Source organism: Lissotriton helveticus, chromosome 6 (assembly GCF_964261635.1).
Source record: "Lissotriton helveticus chromosome 6, aLisHel1.1, whole genome shotgun sequence".
Classification (NCBI taxonomy): domain Eukaryota; kingdom Metazoa; phylum Chordata; class Amphibia; order Caudata; family Salamandridae; genus Lissotriton; species Lissotriton helveticus.
Genome location: NC_136067.1, coordinates 1,656,260,941 through 1,656,278,851, shown reverse-complemented (window position 1 = coordinate 1,656,278,851; position 17,911 = coordinate 1,656,260,941). Strand labels below are relative to the sequence as shown.

The window sequence follows — 17,911 nt, the reverse complement described above, 5'->3', positions numbered from 1 at the left end:
GTTAAGGACGCCCATTACATGCCAGAGATGCCCCTCGGAAGCAGAGGATTACCACAATATGCTGAGGTGGCCACCAACATACCCGAGCTATCTTTATGTTAGGGCTAGCACAGTGCCCACAATAAGCGAAGAATGGCAAATGCCATAGCTGCCATTATTCCGGATAAAGTTACCACCATGTGCCATTATTTCAGTTATAGCTACTACCAGGCCCAGAACTGCCACACTTATGCAAAGGTTGCCCACAATATGACAGGACACAATTTATGTCAGGCATGGTCATAAGTATCCCAACGATAAACAGCACTATGCCTAAGATGTCCATCATTGTACCGAAGAGGGTCACAAGGATGCACATATTATGCTACGGATGGCACTACATGTGAAGTCCATCATTATGCCTGTGATGGAACCATTATGCCAATAACACTGAAACCTATTCCTTTGATGTAGCTAAGCTACCAGTATGCTAGGCATGGCCATTAATAAATAGGGAGGGTACCGTATGCCAAGGAGGACAACAATATCCAATGGCCAACATGATGGTGGGCTTGACTACCTTATGGGACACAATTGGACAAGGATACCCACAATAAACCAGGGCTACCATTCTGTTAGGGAAAAATACCATTATGCACCCCAGATGAATGGAATGTACCACCAACCCAACCTAACCCCCATAGACAGGCATGTATGTACACTTAAGCAGACGAACGCACACTCAAGCATACACTGCACATATGAGTTTAAGGCAAAATCGAAGGGACCTCACTTTCCTATCCACAATGTTTATTAGTTTGTGCTACTCCGTTGCACTCATTCTGCCAGACTCAGCAGAGGTAGTGCAGCAAAGCAGCCTGCTAATCTCTTCCGCCTTCCTCCTACCTGGGCTGGTTACAGCTTATCCACAATCCTATTGTCGGCGAGCTGCTCTTGGTGTTTTGCTTTATTTTGTGATCTCCACTGGTATTCATTGAATATGTAAAGTAAAGATGTTGCTGTTTTTAGTGAGGGTTTTTACTGCATCTGAAACTGTGACCATGTGCATCTGCACTGTAGGCGGATATACATGCACCCTCATACTGAGGGAAAACACACACGTGCGCTCAAACTACACACACACGCGCGCACACACACTGTATGCGAGTTTGAGGAACAGTTGACAACATCCACTGACCAATGCACAATGTAAGTATTTGTGCGACTCTAAACACTCATTTCGTCAGACTTGGAAGCCAGAATGAAGCTGAGCAGATTGCTAATGTCCTCCTCCTCTTTCCTCCTGGCCTATTTGCGACAGCCCTTGGTGTTTTGCTTTAAGATGTGATTTCTTAGGGTATTATTTGAATAAGAAAAGCATGTGAAAGTTTAGCTGCCTTTTGCATGATTGTTGCTGCGCGTTAAACTGTGAAGATGTGTATCAGAAATTCATGTTACTCATGCATGTTTGCACTTTCATAGTTTTCTCCAAAGAAGGTGTCAGAAACAAGTAGTTGAACAGGACACATTTATTTTCAGATATAATAAATGTGTTTTTATTTTTTTAAACATTTTTTTCAAGAATAGTGTTATGTTTATTTAGTTTGACTCGAAAAATAAAGACCTTTATTTGAAAACTTGCAAGAAAGTCTACATTTGTTAGTCAAAGCCTTCAACAGCATTTCTTGATTTCTTGTACTTTTCAAAGACCTGGCCCTGCAGCATTTTTTAAACCTGGAAACATGACTGAAATAACTGCAAAATATTGAAAGAACATGGGAAGCTTTTATAGCGGAGCATACTCTGATAAAAATGAAAATAATGTCTTCTATTCATATAATACTTGTGGTGCTATAGGCTTAATGGATGATAGCCAAAGTCAGAAGCAAGACTGAAAAGTGTGCTGGAGATTTTAGGAAATGTAAAGTACAGGGGCCTATCTGCTTTCAGAGTGGTCATAACATTGTTGCCTCGCAGCACATCTTCACTAGTAGGGCCAGGAAAGAAACCAATTGTTAATTACAAAAAAAAAAGTATCAGCCCTCACCCAAAAGCTATTTTATTTCTATGCTCGAGAAAACAACCATTGCATGTCCACTAAACATAATAGCCCCATTGCATGAACTGCCGCATTAAAGACAGACATCATCTCTACACTTATCAAGATAGCATTGGCGCTCACAGAAGAAAAAGCGCGCATGTCCTGAACTCGTGGAAGAAAGATACTTATACAATACAATTATTATGTGCTGTTACAGCACTTTCATAATAATTATGAGCACTTCCCAACAGAGACAGGCTAGTAACCTTTTGCAAGCTCAGGCCTCAACTTACTCTGAAGGGTGTGTTGTGCAAGTATCAGCAATTTGAAAAGCAATGCAGGCAGAAGAACAAAAGGTTCAACCCAAGATTGTTTTACAAGAGCAAAATTGTACACAATTCATGCGACTAAAACAAGTGGAAGAAAAGTAGAAAAGAGAAAATGAAGAAAAATAGGTTTAATCATTTTAATGGAGGCAGTGACGCGCAAGTATGGGAGAAGAAACTGTAACTAAAATTCTTAGTACTATTGTATGACTTTTTGTGTGTGATTCAGATGAACATCCAAGCGTGGTTATGACTGTATGGAAGTTGAGTGTACAGCATGATGGAAAAAGTAACCTTCACTTTTATATGTGTTTTGGAACTCATGATTGCCTTCGGCGGTTTCCTAAATGCAGAACTGGGCTAGGGTTGCTTGATGTCAGATAAGCTCAGTCAGAGTTCACATCGAAGAACCTTGATGATGAAGTGCGAGCAAAGAGTGAGGAAAGCTACCCGTGAAGGCTAAAATAGTATATGTGGTCTCAGCGTACAAGGAATGGCTTCACTTGGCTTGTTCACACTTTCCTGAGCTCGCTAAGCTCTGAACTGTCTATTAGGCACTTTATGAACACTTTGGCCAAGGATGTATTTAGACCACAGAATGAGATTGCAGGTGTAGCAGCCCAACATTTGGCCCGTGCCAACGGGTATGTGTCAATATCCAGCTTGCGTATCAGTTTGTATTGCATTTTGGTCAGTTATGTCTGAGCTTCAAGTGAGTTCCTGTGCTAGGAGCCATTGACGGATTGTTGTATAATTTTCTGTCCCATGGCCTCACAGGTCCAAGTCACTACTTAAAGATGTCTATACACTTGGGTCTGCGAGTAGCAAGGCTGTCAAAAGCAACCAATAACATGCCAAGATTCTGCCAGGTCACGAGGTGAATGAGGAACTGGAACTCAATGGTCAGTTCTGCTTCTTACACAAAGGATCATTTATTTTATCCAGCCTTTCTAAATATGGAACAGACACACCAGGGTCTTCTCCTTTTGGCATCTTTTAGTGGCCTTGAGTAGACTTCTACCGTTATCTCCTCTGCATGGTGTATTTGTCTGAGATGCAACTCTAACCCTAAACTCTAACATCAACATAAAGTAATAATGTTAAGGAATATCTACATTATGCAGGGTTGGTGCATGCCCACACCCTCAATCAGGGCCTCGAAGACCTACAAGCACCATATATATTCATATACCAATGATATGTCACAGTTAATGAAGCCCTTATTGCAATGTTCTTCACTATAAACTACAAAATACTTAAAGGGTCCTAAAAGTGACCTAACTGATCTTTGTGTTGGGCCATGCTGCCTTCCCCATGATGTCAGTCAGCCCTTTTTTGCTTGTGACATCACTTTTGGACATGGTGCCTACTGGATAAATGGCATTGCTCACTATAACCTGTCACTTTGAGTCCATCATTAAACGCTCATTACATTTAGGATGCAACATTTTATGAGGAGCCTTTTGTAATGTTCTTTCTCATTGCATTCGCTAATCAGGATTCCATTCTTAAAGTGTCACCTCATTTATGTATTCCAACAATCTATCCATCAGTTGATCAAATCGCACACCCTGAGTCCAGTATGATTTATGTGATCATTATTGGGCTCTTTTAAAGCCTACATTTAGTTTAATCCAGTGCTGATCATTAATGCAGTGTTCCTTCTGTGACCTTACGTTTCCATAAATTCTTGATTCCAGTGCTGAAAAAAATCCTAATTTCCTGAACCTGCACTGTTGAGCAGTGTTCCCTTTTTTCTTAAAGTACCACTGTCTTGCAGTGTGTTCTTGTTTCCTGAGTCTCTACTAGTTTTCCTAAGCCTCCTTCTATTTTGTACAGTCTTATTTGCTGTATTTACATTACTTTCAGGAGTTGCCCTTTTCACATTCCTGCCTGCATTTTATTTCTTCTTGTAGTTTCCATCGAACAGCCCTCCTATATTTACTGCCTAGCTCCCAGTTTCCTAGTGTGATTTGATTTTTAATTATTTCTGCCACGTGTATTTTTAATTTCTGCCATTCTGTCATTCTGCCATGTGCCATAGAAATGTCCCTTCTTCCCTTTTAAGAATCAGACCTCACTTGCTTCTTGCCTAGGGTGTGTGTTGAATTCTCTTCCTTTGCTGTTACTGCCTTTGTATTTTCCTGTGTAATCGCCTGCATTTTTGGGCACATCTCACAACCTTGGTGTTGTTTCTCCCCCACTGTGAGTAGTGGCTTGTTGTTATCTTTGGGCACACCAGCTAAGTTATCATCACCATAGATCCCATCCTTGAATATTCTACATGAGCATATTTTGCAGTCAGTATCTGTACCAACAAGTGTGTGTACAGAACTCACTGAGCTGCCTGGTGCTTTACTACACATCCCTTTAGTGTACATGGATCCATCTCTATGTCTTATACACACCCCGTTATTCCGAGTGATGATTTGCCTCTTGAGTATCTGTTCTTTATCACTGTCGATTTCCTTTGTAACCTTGTCTTCCTTACTGGGTCCCTCCTCTTCTATCACTCCCTTCATGTGTGATCTTGAGTACCAAGATTCTCTTACTTTTGGCTGCTTTATTGGAATTACGTCACAGAATCTTGACAAAGGTCTCATTGGATTCTAAGGTGACAACTGCCACGTCATGTTCCCGCACTATCATGCACTAATTTTATACAGGTGTTGTAATCAACCTACCTGCTGTTTAGAATGCCTGTGTGGTCAAGTTGTACACTGTCTTACATAATTGGAATGAATTTGGGAGCAACATTTTGAGCTAAAATTTAATATCAGTATTGATTACTACCACTAACACTACCCCTGTCCTATTGGCACTGGTAGCGAAGCAGGAAAATCATGGATGAATCTTGGATGTTCAGTGCATGCCAGAAGACCTATGAGTGTTCGCACCCAGTCAATTGTCGGCGCGGCATATCTGACACTCACAGCGCGGGTGTGGCGGAATTCTTATTTAAGGATAGGATAAAGTGCTCCAAGCTCTGAAGCATGTTGCACTCACAAATTGCTGCCTGCAGAAAGCCTCACCCATAGTGGTCTTTTCCAGGAGCAGGGCCTTGGGAACAATGCTCCTACCCCCCCCCCCCCCCCCAGCCCCCCCTGCGCCCCTAACGGTAGTGGAGACAGATCATCATGACCTAAAGAACTGCATCATCCCTAGATGATTATGTTCTATTGGTTGCTTTTTATATTCTGACACTATCATGCCATGATTTTTAACAACAAACATGGTTATTATTTTCTTTTTATAAAAAAATATCGTTTCTCCTACTTATGGTGGCACGTCACAGTATTGAAGTCAAAATATGGACCTGCAACTTTACTGAATCCACAATTTTGACTACCTCTATATCATCAAGGTAAGTAGATGTGGAGGAAAGACTAGGAAATCTATACTTTCATCTATGTATTTACCTTGACTGCACAGAGATAGTCGATATTGCGGATCTGATATTGTTACAGGTTCATACTATTGACCTCGATATTGTGACATAGAACCCTATTTATTCTGTTAGATTTCACTGTCCTTACTTATTTTAATAAGTTGTTTTTCGTATAGCAAATAATATTGCTGATCAGCTGTTCTAAGTGTTGTAAAATACACGTGATACTATTATCCAGCTTACTGGTACTCAGTTTCCTTACCGCAGACAGATGAAAGGCTAAGTTGTCCTTACTGTAATTTGAACTGAAGACCTTCAAATCACTCAGCAGTGAGTAGTTACTCTACATACCATCCTGCTGAAATTTATTGATATGGAGAGTGTAACCATTTCCGAAATACTAATCCTACTTTTGCTTCTATATTTCTTCTATTTTCCATGTCTCTGAAGCCAATTGGGCGTATTTAGTATCTGTGCACTTGTCAATGCTCGTTTGTATTGTCTGCAGCAATACAAACAAGCACTGGTAATGACAATAGGTTTGGCTTATGAATAAAAGTGGCACTTGTGTGACTGATGGGTTTGGGCACTTAATAGATCATAATACATGCACTCTGTCATTCATATTTGCACATATGCATTAACTCATTCATCCAATGACTCATTCTTCCATTCACACTCTGACCTAATCCCAATAAAACACACACAAACTCAACAACGTATGGACAATATATTAAAATTATACAAGTAGAAAAAAGAAAACCTGCTGCTCACTCAACACAATGTACTGAGAGTAGGGGGTCCCAGTAAGAAAGAAAGCAGTTCATGAACATGAAAATTATTTTGCAACAATAGACAAGGAATGAGACTACACTGTATTTAATCACAATGTATGGAGGTATCAAATATCATGTCATTGTATAAGCATTCATGAAAAATGCAGTGCCCCAGGGTAGCAGGGAAATGGTGAGGTGAGGGTAGTGTGGATAGGGAATAGTGACAGTAAAAACAACAGCAATTAATGCGTCATATACAATACAGACCAACATTGGGTTCAATGCATCACTTCATCAAAATCATACTTCACAAAATACAACAATGTGTATCAAAACTGGGGTGAAGTTGACAAAGCAAAGACAGTTGTCGACGTTTCGACCCTCTAGATATCGCAGGAATTAGTTGTACCCTTGCTGCGGGGTCTTCATCAGGACAAGGAAGGGGCAGGCAATGCGAGCCTGATGCAATTCACAGATTAATTCTGTCTCCGACGCTGCAATACTGCGGCCTCGTTCCGATTACAATTACCTACGGGCGTTGCCAAGTCAATGATCCACGTCCCGATATTTTGGCCTGAGCTGGTTCTTTGCCCTCACCGCCTACGCCGGACCTTACTACCTGAGGGCCTTCTCAGCGTCACGACGCATGATTTGAAGTCAACACCAACAGATGTAATACATCCTGTCTACCTTCTGTCTTCGGACAAGCAACAATTAATTTGGTTGCCTGCCCCTTCCTTGTCCTGATGAAGACCCCACAGCAAGGGTACAACTAATTCCTGCCTTTAACATATGCTCTTCACAATAAGTAAGTATGGCCTTCTTGAGTTGTCATAACTTTTACTTATTAACATATTACACCTAACAAATCTGACATAACATTTCCCAGTAAACCGATAAGGCTTTCCACAATAAATAAGCCACGCCTACTGACTTTGTAACAACTTTTCATAATAGACAGGCCTGATCTATGGCATTGGGCATAACTTTTCCCTGCACACCAATTAAGCCTATTGCTGTTATCATTGGCTTGTCACCATAACCAACTCATGCCTACACTAAGCTTTCTCACAAGGCAACCATCAGGCATACAGTCATAAAACTGCAAATGTATCAAAATTACAGTTGGAAAAGCAAATAACTGAGGGGCATATTATCAAGTAAGGGCGTTACATTATCGCCACTTTTATGGGCAGGAAACTGCAGATAAAGTGGCGATAATGGGCTTGATGTGAAGACATCTAACATGGGCTTCGATTGAAAATCATAGAGCATATTATCAAGCCCATTATCGCCGCTTTATCGGCAGTTTCCTGCCGATAAAAGCGGCGATAATGTAACGCCCTTACTTGATAATATGTCCCCATGTCTCTAAAGAGAACCTGTAAAGGACTGTTATAGTGCATATGGTGTGAAATACGGTGTAAAAAAATACCTGCCTACAGGCTTTAGCACCGTGTTAACAACAATCCATCCTTAAAAGCCTGTTGTTTTTAGCACATGCTTTTCACAATAAGTAGGTTAGGCCAACTGGCTTTGTTATAATGTTTTATTATAAACGATCAAACCTATCAAATCTGGCATGACTGGCATCCTCTGTCATCGAAGAAGCCTTTACTCTTTACCACTGAATTTACATTTTACCCCCCTGGCCTATTCGGGTGCACATGAACTGGCATGCCTGCAGTTACACAATTGAATAACAATATGCAACCCCTCTCAATGGGCCTAACAAGTATCATCACAGTGAACTCCCAGGATTTTTCAGAGTGGGTGGCCAATGTCAAAACCTTTGCCTAGTCACTCAAAGTGATAACAAGCAAATGTTAAAAACCTTACTGGCATTAATAAATGTTTTTCACAATAAGCTACACCAACTGATTTGGCCATGGTGGTTCGTAATAAGCTGACCAGACCTGTGGCATTGGACATACCGTTTTCCCGAGCCCCAATCAGACCTATATCTTGTTACCCTAACCAATTCAGGCCTACTGTTTTGAGCAAAAGCTGTTCCACAAGGCAACCATTAGACACACAGTCATGAAATTAGAAAGAAAGACAAACTCACAATTGACTAAGCAAAATACTGTCTCTCCTAAAACGGCCGAACAGGATTTTCACAGAGCAAAGCTTCTATATCTATGGTTTGTCACACGGGGAAACCAACATCATTGCCTACTATGGTAATCTGTGAGATTTCCCACAGCAAAATACCAATGGGCAGGGCCACAGCAATTATACAACAGGGGGGACCAAATTATGTGGCATGGTTGACAAAATTATATGAAAAAATGTGTCATAATGAAGCAAATTGTTATTGTATTCTTTCATTATTTTGTTATTGTACACTTTTTTAACACTGTCTGGGCAAATGTTTCACCTCATTAGTTCCAGATTAACACCCAAACTCAGCAATAAGGATTTTAAAAATGAAAAGTCAGTATTTGCGAAGAGCTTTCCATTGCACAACAACATAATTGCTGCCTTTTATTAACTTCTCATCCATTTGAGTTCGAAACAATTTAATTCTTAAAATCTGCAGATTATGCATCAGATGTTGGATTATGTGGCAAATGCTACTAATCCATAATTATGCGAAAAATGCTGCAATCACAGAATTGCATCATTCCAGGGGCCCTGCCCATTGGTAGGCTTTATTATAGAGTACTAACTGTCAACACTTAAATCTCTATTGACTTTAACATATGCTTTCCATAATAAATAGTCAGTCCTAGTGCCTTTATCATAACATTGATAAACAGATCCAGCCTATAGCCATGATCATTGGCCTGCTATCATAGCCAACTCATCTCTGTTTCGAGTACAAGCTTCACCCCAGTTCAAAAAGTGCGACATAAGCAGTCTTTTTAGTGAAAGCACACAAATTCAATGCAATTAAATCCTGCACTCAGCGGACTCAATATGAAAAAAGAGCCTAAGCCCCTCTCTCAGTAGTACTCTGAAAGTTCTTTTTCGCTGAACAGATACATTCAGATGACAGCAGTGGCGGCTCCTCTGCTAAGGTGGCTGAGCGCCGCCCCACTGCTCAAGGGGAAAAATACAATGATAATAACATATTGTTATTATAATTTTCGTTTTCCTAATGCATTCAGTAGTTCGCGGGGCGGGGCTGGCCAGAGCAGGGGTAGGAGTGGTTTGCACGTCCTAAGTGAGCATGACTGCTTGGCCGGCCAAACAGTCATGCGCACTTTGCAACTTCCCCGTTGTGGTTGTGATGCGCAGCCTGGTGAAAAACATGCACAGCCTCCCATTCCCCGTCTGATCGCTGAACTACGGCGCTCAGACCAATCACAATGCTGCACTGGGGGCCTGGGTGCTTCCTGCTGGTTCCTGCTGCCGGACCGGAGACAGGAAGCAGTGGATGGAGGCGAGGCAGCGGCCGGCCATAGCGAGGTAACATTTATTTTTTCTTTTTTCGTTCACCACCCCACCATCTGGGTCCAGGAGCAGCCACTACTGGGTGACAGTTGCTCTGTAAAGCCAAACCTAAACATCCATGTAGATTACAATAGCAGAAGTATCCCATACTGCTCTTAAACTCAAATCTGCCCTCTGAAATCTAAAGTTAGAAATAGAATAGGGAGGGTGCTTGGACTGCAATACTTTCCTTTAGGCGTCCCTCCCCTATTTGTGCTGCTGCTAGACAATGACAAAACACAATAGATTAGCTAGTTAAGACACTTTTACAGCATTACAATGTCACAAGTGTGCCCCTAAAAGGTCAAACTCTGGGAGCTGGATAAATAAACAAAATGATCACAGGTGGGTGGAAGGCAAGCACTTTTTTGTGGAAGCACACAACGTCTGGCCAATGAAAACATGCATCTGAACTCACTCCATAGGTCTTTTATTGAGCTTTTTCATCCCTACTTCCCATGCTGTGATGTTTCCACCTATCAATGCACAGACCCTTCTTTCTATTTTCGTTTCCATTTTTTCACAGTTCAGAACTTGTCCTAGATATTTAAAGATACAATTGTGTAAAGATTCTGTACCTATTGCTCCTTTTATTCGTTATTTGTTTCTTGCACAAGATTAAAAATAGCCTTATGTCTCTCACCTCTATGTGATACCAAACTCGCAGTCTGTGCCGTATGCTCTGCTGTGAAAAGTCAGACAAAAATGTTAAATAAATGTGGAAAGATGTGAAAGGGCATGAGAGTTGAGAAGCTTGCGCTCCTACAAATAACCACTGCGGAGTTGTCTTTCCCCTTGAGAGAGCGCAAATCGAGAAAAAATTAGAAGTGCACCATATTTACAAGCACGTTGCATTAGTTTAGTAAAGATTACATAAGAGTGTCGAATTTATAGAGTGAAAATACATAAGAGTGTTTAATTAAAATAGAATGCATAGATCTGTGTGAAAAGCTAATATAGAAGTGTGTAGAGATGTTAGAATGATGTTGAAATCCCATGTTATGTGGCTGTTGTAGAGGAGAATGTAATGCTGCTAAACGTAGAAATGTGTAGGCCACATGGCAGTTCACAGAGAATGAAGGGTGCTGTTATACTTTCACATGATATGGATTTTAATGTTGTTGTAATTCAAAGTATTATTGATCATAGAACTGAAATATATGTTTTATAGAAGTGTTTAATATAACCATTGTGTGTAATGAGTTAGAATACTGTTTAGACTAAGAAATTAAAGGTTTACAGAGTGCACAGGCCCGTTTCATGTAATTCTAATAGGCCTGAATAGATAAGGTCATTTCTTTTGATCTGCATGTGTTAGTTAGAGGAATGTCATGTTAAGCTTAAATTGCAGAGACTGCTCGATGGTTTACGACTTAGAAGATATGGTGGAGGCCGGAATTTGGGGCCCACTGTACAAGTGTCTGTTTGCAGGTGCAAGGAGGTTCCAATCAAGAGAGTGATGAATAGAGTTTTGTTCAGAGAGCCAGGCACAGGCCTGGAGGAGGCTTCAGGAATTTCCTGGGGGGTACCGTCCTGCCGGAGAAGAGCCTGAGAAGCAAGGTCAACGCTAACGATGGGCCCAGAGGAGTATCAGCATGGAAAATGCCAGAACTGACACCACGTGAGGGGCGTCTCTAAAGGGCGTTTCTATTGTAAATGTGATTTTTGTATTAGGGACAGCACCCCTGGGTGGAGTTAGGGCAGATGGTCTGAGGAACCTAAGAGAGCGGATGGGTAGGCAGATAGGTTAACTGCGAGACACTGATTCACGACGAAAACTAAGGGAAGTGAGTGATCTTCTTTGGAAGTCACCACGGCTGACACCTTTTTAGGTTAAGATTTTACTAAGTAGGGATGTCACTTAGTCTAGTGTAGGGACAGTCTAATCTGTATTTTCTTCCTTTCTGTAAATGACTCACAAGCTACAGCTTGTGTCTATTCTTGCAACCCTGATGATTTTTTAATTGGTTTTGGTGATATTCTTCTGCCGACTAAGAGCATTTAGAAAATTTATGTTTGTATTGATACCAGTATATCTTTTGAACCTTATATTGAGATGTTTGTATCTCCAGTTAACTTTGGCTTTATAATAAACTTTTAAAACTTATTCGTAGTAAGTGGTTCTTTAGAGTGGTGTAAGTCCTTAACTGATTGACCTAGTAGTGGATTGCCTTTTACTCTATGACAGGTATCAACGGTTCAGTCGACCTGAGTTGGGATCTAGACCTATAAAAATAGATCAGAAATCCCGCCGTAACAGTTGGTAGCAGACAAGGATGGTTACCTTCTAGAGGAAGGTGATCTAGACTAGGTTAAGATTACCCCAAGGTCCCTAGAGACCGAGAGATGAGCAGCGGAAGAATCGCCTGCCGAAGAAGGTGCTGACGGTGCGAGAGAAAAGCAGCAGGGTCGGACAAGAGTGAGTATAACAAGGGTCATGCGTTGACAGATTGCGGTGTTTTGTGTTGTATCTATATTGTAATGTCATGCGGAGTTGAATGCCTGTAGTGTGAGTGAGAGAGGGTTGTGAGCGCGCGCAACCTGGCTGGGGGAAAATCTTAAGTTCGGGGAAGAGCTTAAGTGGTTCGGGTGTATCGAACATGCAGAGTAGTTGTCGACCAGAGTAAAGGGGGTCATGAGGTACCATTGATCGCCCGCAGGACCGAGATAGGGGGAACGCAAGAGTGAGTGTATGGGTAACGGACGCAGGTCGAAAGTTACCGTGTGTAAGTAACCTATCAGTTAAGGCGATTGTCTGGACGTACACGGAAAGACATTTCGTCAGTTAAGGTGACAATTACAGTTAGACTGTGGGCGTACAGTCAAGGAAAGTGATCGCTTGGTCGGAAGTAATCATTTTTCAGAGTATGAATGGGACGCATGCATGACCGGGAGGCGAGCGGAGAAAGGAGGGGAACTGCTGCGAAGGGGAACGAGTGACGTCAGCGAGAGCCGCGCTGAGATAGGCCGGTTGGTGTGAAGCCGCGCTGTGATAGGCCGGTAGGAGTGACGTCAGCGAGAGCTGCGCTGTGATAGGCCAGTTGGTGTGAAGCCGCGCTGAGATAGGCCGGTTGGTGTGACGTCAGCGAAAGCCGCGCTGTGATAGGCCAGTTAGCGAGAACCGCGCTGGGATGGGTGGATTGTCATCAGGAAGTAAACGAACGCGGAGAAAATAGATATTTTGTAGATTTTGAACATGAAGTGTTTTAAATGTTTGAGAGCGATCTTTAAGAGGAAAAGAAGAGAATCTTATTACGGGGAAGAGGCACCGCTTGAGGGTACACCAGCTCACTATATGGCAACGAATGTTGGGTTGCATACTATACTGTGGCTTGATACTTGGAGTAAGGTTACAGAGGGGAATGAGGAGCTGACCTTTCCGAAATACGGAACGTTTAGACTAGAAGTGTTGCATCAGCTGAAAGCAGTTATGTCCTCATTGAGACCTTTGCCTAGACCAACACAGTTTGAGGCGCTTAATGCGTGGATTAGGGCGGCGCACGACAGGAATCAGAACAGGCGCCAAGAAAGGGTAAGGCGATCAGTAAGGGCAGTGCAAGACGCCAAATGGGATGCGGAAGCCAAGAAATGGAGGGTACAGACGATTGAAGTGGATAAGTTGTACCCAGTGAGAGAGGTTACAGGAGAAAAAAGACCCATAGAAGAGGATGACGAGAGCGAGTCGGAGGATGGCCTAATAAATAGGTTGTTGATAGATAGATCGCCTCCGGACAATAGGGAGATAGAAGGTACTGAACTCCCAAGGGAAGATAGGGTTGACATAGAAGAGAACAGGCCACTCCCTATAACGAATTGGGTACCTACCAAAGGTGAGGAGACACCTCAACATAGTCCTGTACAGAGAGTAGTCGGAAGGGTTGTGGTGCAGAAGATGCCAGCAACAGAGAGGGTTGAGTCTTATGGATTGCCAGATGCTCTTCAAGTACCCGTTACCATAGGTCCTATAGTGTCGGTTTATCACCCAGAGAAAGGGAGAGAGGAAGAACAGGTACGGCTAGACAGAGAAAGAGTTGAGATGGAAAGGAGGAATAACACGACAAATGCCTGGAGGAAATTGCCAGGACCGATAACGTGGAGCACCCCATTGGATTCAGCAGTGGATCCCGTAGCAGAGCAGGGGGGTCAGAGAGGACCGATGGACCTGAGGGGACCACGGCCGAAATCCTATAAAGAGTTGAGGGCTGACTTGAAGGAATGGGATAGGTCCACAGAAGCACCGAGCAACAGGTCAAGAGCAGAAGCTGGATGGGGAAGTCGAGGCAACGGGACATTATCTCACTGCGGGGCTAGCGAAAGCAGTCAAGAGTGGGACGGTAAAAGTCAGGAGAGTAGAGGAGTTACACGTCATATTGACGGTGGAAATGGGCAGGAGCAAAAAGGTAGAAGTGCGGAGTGTGGAGAGACATCTCGTCTCATTCAAAGTGAGGGAGACCAAAGGACACAAGAGTACAGGGATAGGTTTAAGTGCACTCTCCACGCACCTGATGATAACGTACAGTACTGGAATTGTGGGAACATGGGGAACCGCGAAGGATCTTGCCATGCGTCGAGTGATCAGAGATCACAGACAAATTGCGAAAGCATGGGGAATAATGGAATGTCTTATCATGCACCGAGAGAAACCAGGCAGAATGGGAAATGTGGGACTATGGGAAATAGAGAAGTGTTTCACTATACACCCAGAGAGGATGGAACTGCATGGGACCTGGAGCGATGGGAGCATGGGAGGACTCCCCATAACACGCCTGAGCCCAGACGTGAATTGGTTTTGTGGGTTTCAGAGCTGTGATGGGAGAGATGTAAATGGACTCTCTAGAGATAGCATACTGAAAGCTGTGATAAAAGCCAAAAGACTCGATGTGACCAGCTTAAAATCTGACCTGGACGAGATAATTGATGGTGTGTTGCCTTTAGAAAGGATTGACATGTACGAACAAGATGAGCTGCTGTTTATAGCAAAGGATGTTACTCGGAAGGCAAGAGCAACTCATGAGAAACTGTCTGAACTGGCAGACAAGTATATGGTAGATTTGTCCAGAACAAAGGCATTGCAGGGTAACCATAGGTTGCATTATTCAGATCAGGACTTAGATGAGAGGAGGACAACTGGATTAAAAACACACATAAGGGAACTGATCACAGGAATAAGAGCATGGAGAGATCTGGACAAATGGGAAGAGAGGTGGTCCAAAAAGGGAACTGTAAGGCGGAGCGCCAATGTGATGTCTCCGGAGGGAAGGCTACTGCAGATGGAGGCATTCCCTTTGCGAGAAATAGCGAATGGGAGTTATGTACACGTGCCCTGGAGTAGGGGAGATTTGGCTGCATTCACCAACTCATTTCCGAAGTTAAGGGAAAATCCCGTAGAGTGGTACAAGCAGGTAGAGAGGTTTGTCAAGATTTCAAAAGTATTGTGGATTGATTTGAACACCCTATTTGACATTGTGGTCCCAGGAGACTTGTGGATAGCATGCAAGGTTAGTGATGAATGGCCAACTGCAGAACCAGAAAGGGATGCTCGTACTAATGGACCGTCAGAAGGAGTAATGTTAAAATATGAAAGGGTGATGACATGGCTGAAGGAGAAGGTGCCACCACAAGATATAGATTGGGTAAAAATAGACCGAACAAGACAGGAACCCAAGGAGACAGTTCATGAGTTTTATGAGCGATTGCTGAAAACGTTCAAACAATACAGTGGATTAGATGTAATGGATCCCAAGGATATAGGGCAGTTTGTATCGAAGTTCGTTTTGGGGTTGAGACCTGATATTTGTTTGATGATTCAGCAACATTTAATTTGTTGGCAAAACAAACCATTGGATGAAATTTTGAGATACGCAAGGTATTGCAGTGATGAAATAGATTCCAAAGCAAAGAAACTAAAGGAGAAACTGATGATGGTGCAGATGCAGTCGGCTGGAAGGGGTGGACAGCAGCAACAGGGAACAGGGACAATGGGACGGAAACCAAATAGTCAGAATAAGGACAGCGAGGAAAACTCGAGACTTAGAATAGACATTGCTACATTGAAAAAAACAACAAAGTGTCACCAGTGTCACCAGGTGGGACATTGGAAACGCGAATGTCCCTATAACCCTGAAAACGGAGAGCTAGAAGTGGAGGAGGAGGAAGTTCGAGAAGTTCCAGTTCAAGGGGTGACAGTGCCAAAGAGTAAGGTGGCCAAAGGGGGGACTTCGGCTCCGCGAGCCCAGTTCCCGCAGCCACCAAAGATTACGACAGGGGGAAAGATCTATAGACAAATGCCTCTTTTTATAGACAAAGAAGAGTGTTACTACGTTGATCCGTTGACGGGACAACGTGTAAGTAGAGAGGAGGACTGTACCCTCGGGGCAGTTCTAGAGGTGGATCAAAGAGGACCGTTTGTTGAGGCTGAAGTGGCAGGGTGTCCTACAACATTCTTAGTAGATACCGGAGCTACTCGATCAACTTTGAGATCGGCAGTGGTTCCAGATCTACCAATGTCGGGGGAAACAATTCAAGTGGTAGGAGTTGCAAATAGGAGAATGACTAACCCTTTGACGGAACCAGTGCTAGTGAGAATAGGAAACCACAACTATGAACATCAGTTTGTAGTATGTGATTCTAGTCCTGTGTGTCTGTTAGGAAGAGACCTATTGTGCAAACTTAACTGTACAATATACTGCACACCTCAGGGAGTAGAGGTACAGACTACAGACGAGGATGCTACCTTTAAAGTTGCAAATTCGAGAGTATGCGTAGAACTGTATCCTACCCTGACTGTGGAGGACCTTCCTCGGGACTTACGAGATACAGTGTCATCAGAGGTATGGGATTATACTGGAGAAGAGATAGGATTGATCAAAGGAGTAGAACCAGTGAAGATCATGGTAAAGCCAAATGTTGGATATCCAAGAACGCCTCAATACAAATTGACCCCGGAGACGATTGCAGGAATAAAACCCGTAATCGACTCTATGATTCAACAGGGAATACTGAAGGAAATCGTGGGTAGTCCATGCAACTCCCCGATTATGGGTTTGCAGAAACCTAGTGGGAAATTTAGAATAGTGTAAGATCTTCGAAAGATTAATAACATAGTTGTTTCATGTTGTCCAGTGGTACCGAATCCATCAGTGATATTGTTTCAGATACCATTCCAAGCTGAGTGGTTCACCGTGATAGATCTTTGTCAGGCTTTCTTTTCAATTCCATTAGATGAGGAAAGCCAGTATCTTTTCGCTTTTAAGCTGGAAAATCGTGTCCTAACATGGTGTCGTATCCCACAAGGGTATACAGAAAGCCCATCAATTTTCAACCAGCTATTGAAGAAAAACCTTGAAAGTCTAGTACTGCCACAGAACTCGGTTCTGGTCCAGTACATAGACGACCTACTTGTTGCATCAGGAACGGAAGAAGCTTGTAAGATTGATACCATCGCCTTGCTGAACCATTTAGCTGAAAATGGGCATAAAGTATCTCCGAGCAAATTGCAGTACTGTCTGACAGAAGTACTGTACTTGGGTCACCGGATAGAAAAAGGAAAGCGCAAGGTGTCACCAGATAGGATAGAGGCGATAATGAAGATGAACGCGCCTACGACACAGAGAGAAGTTAGGATGTTCCTAGGAATGGTTGGTTATTGCTGACAGTGGATAGCTAACTTTTCCCTGAAAGCAAAACCCTTACAAAAACTGACGCACAAGGAGGTGAGTGATCCGGTACCATGGGACAAGGATTGTTTGATGTTGTTCCTACAGCTGAGAGAGGACTTGTGCCGTGCTCCAGCTTTGGGGATGCCTGATTACGAAAAACCATTTTCACTTTACTGCTGCGAGAGAGAGGGTTATGCTTTGTCAGTTTTAGTACAAACTCATGGAAATGCCCGTAGACCAGTTGCATACTTTTCGGCTACTTTAGATCCGGTAGCCGCAGCGTTGCCCGGATGTCTCAAATCCGT

General features: G+C 42.9%; 1 protein-coding gene across 1 annotated transcript in view; it reads right to left on the bottom strand.

Moving 5' to 3' along the window:
* The window catches only part of CHGB (chromogranin B), a 343,457-nt gene that overhangs the window by 50,455 nt on the left and 275,091 nt on the right, over window positions 1–17,911 (bottom strand). The gene's annotated exons all lie outside the window — the stretch shown is intronic.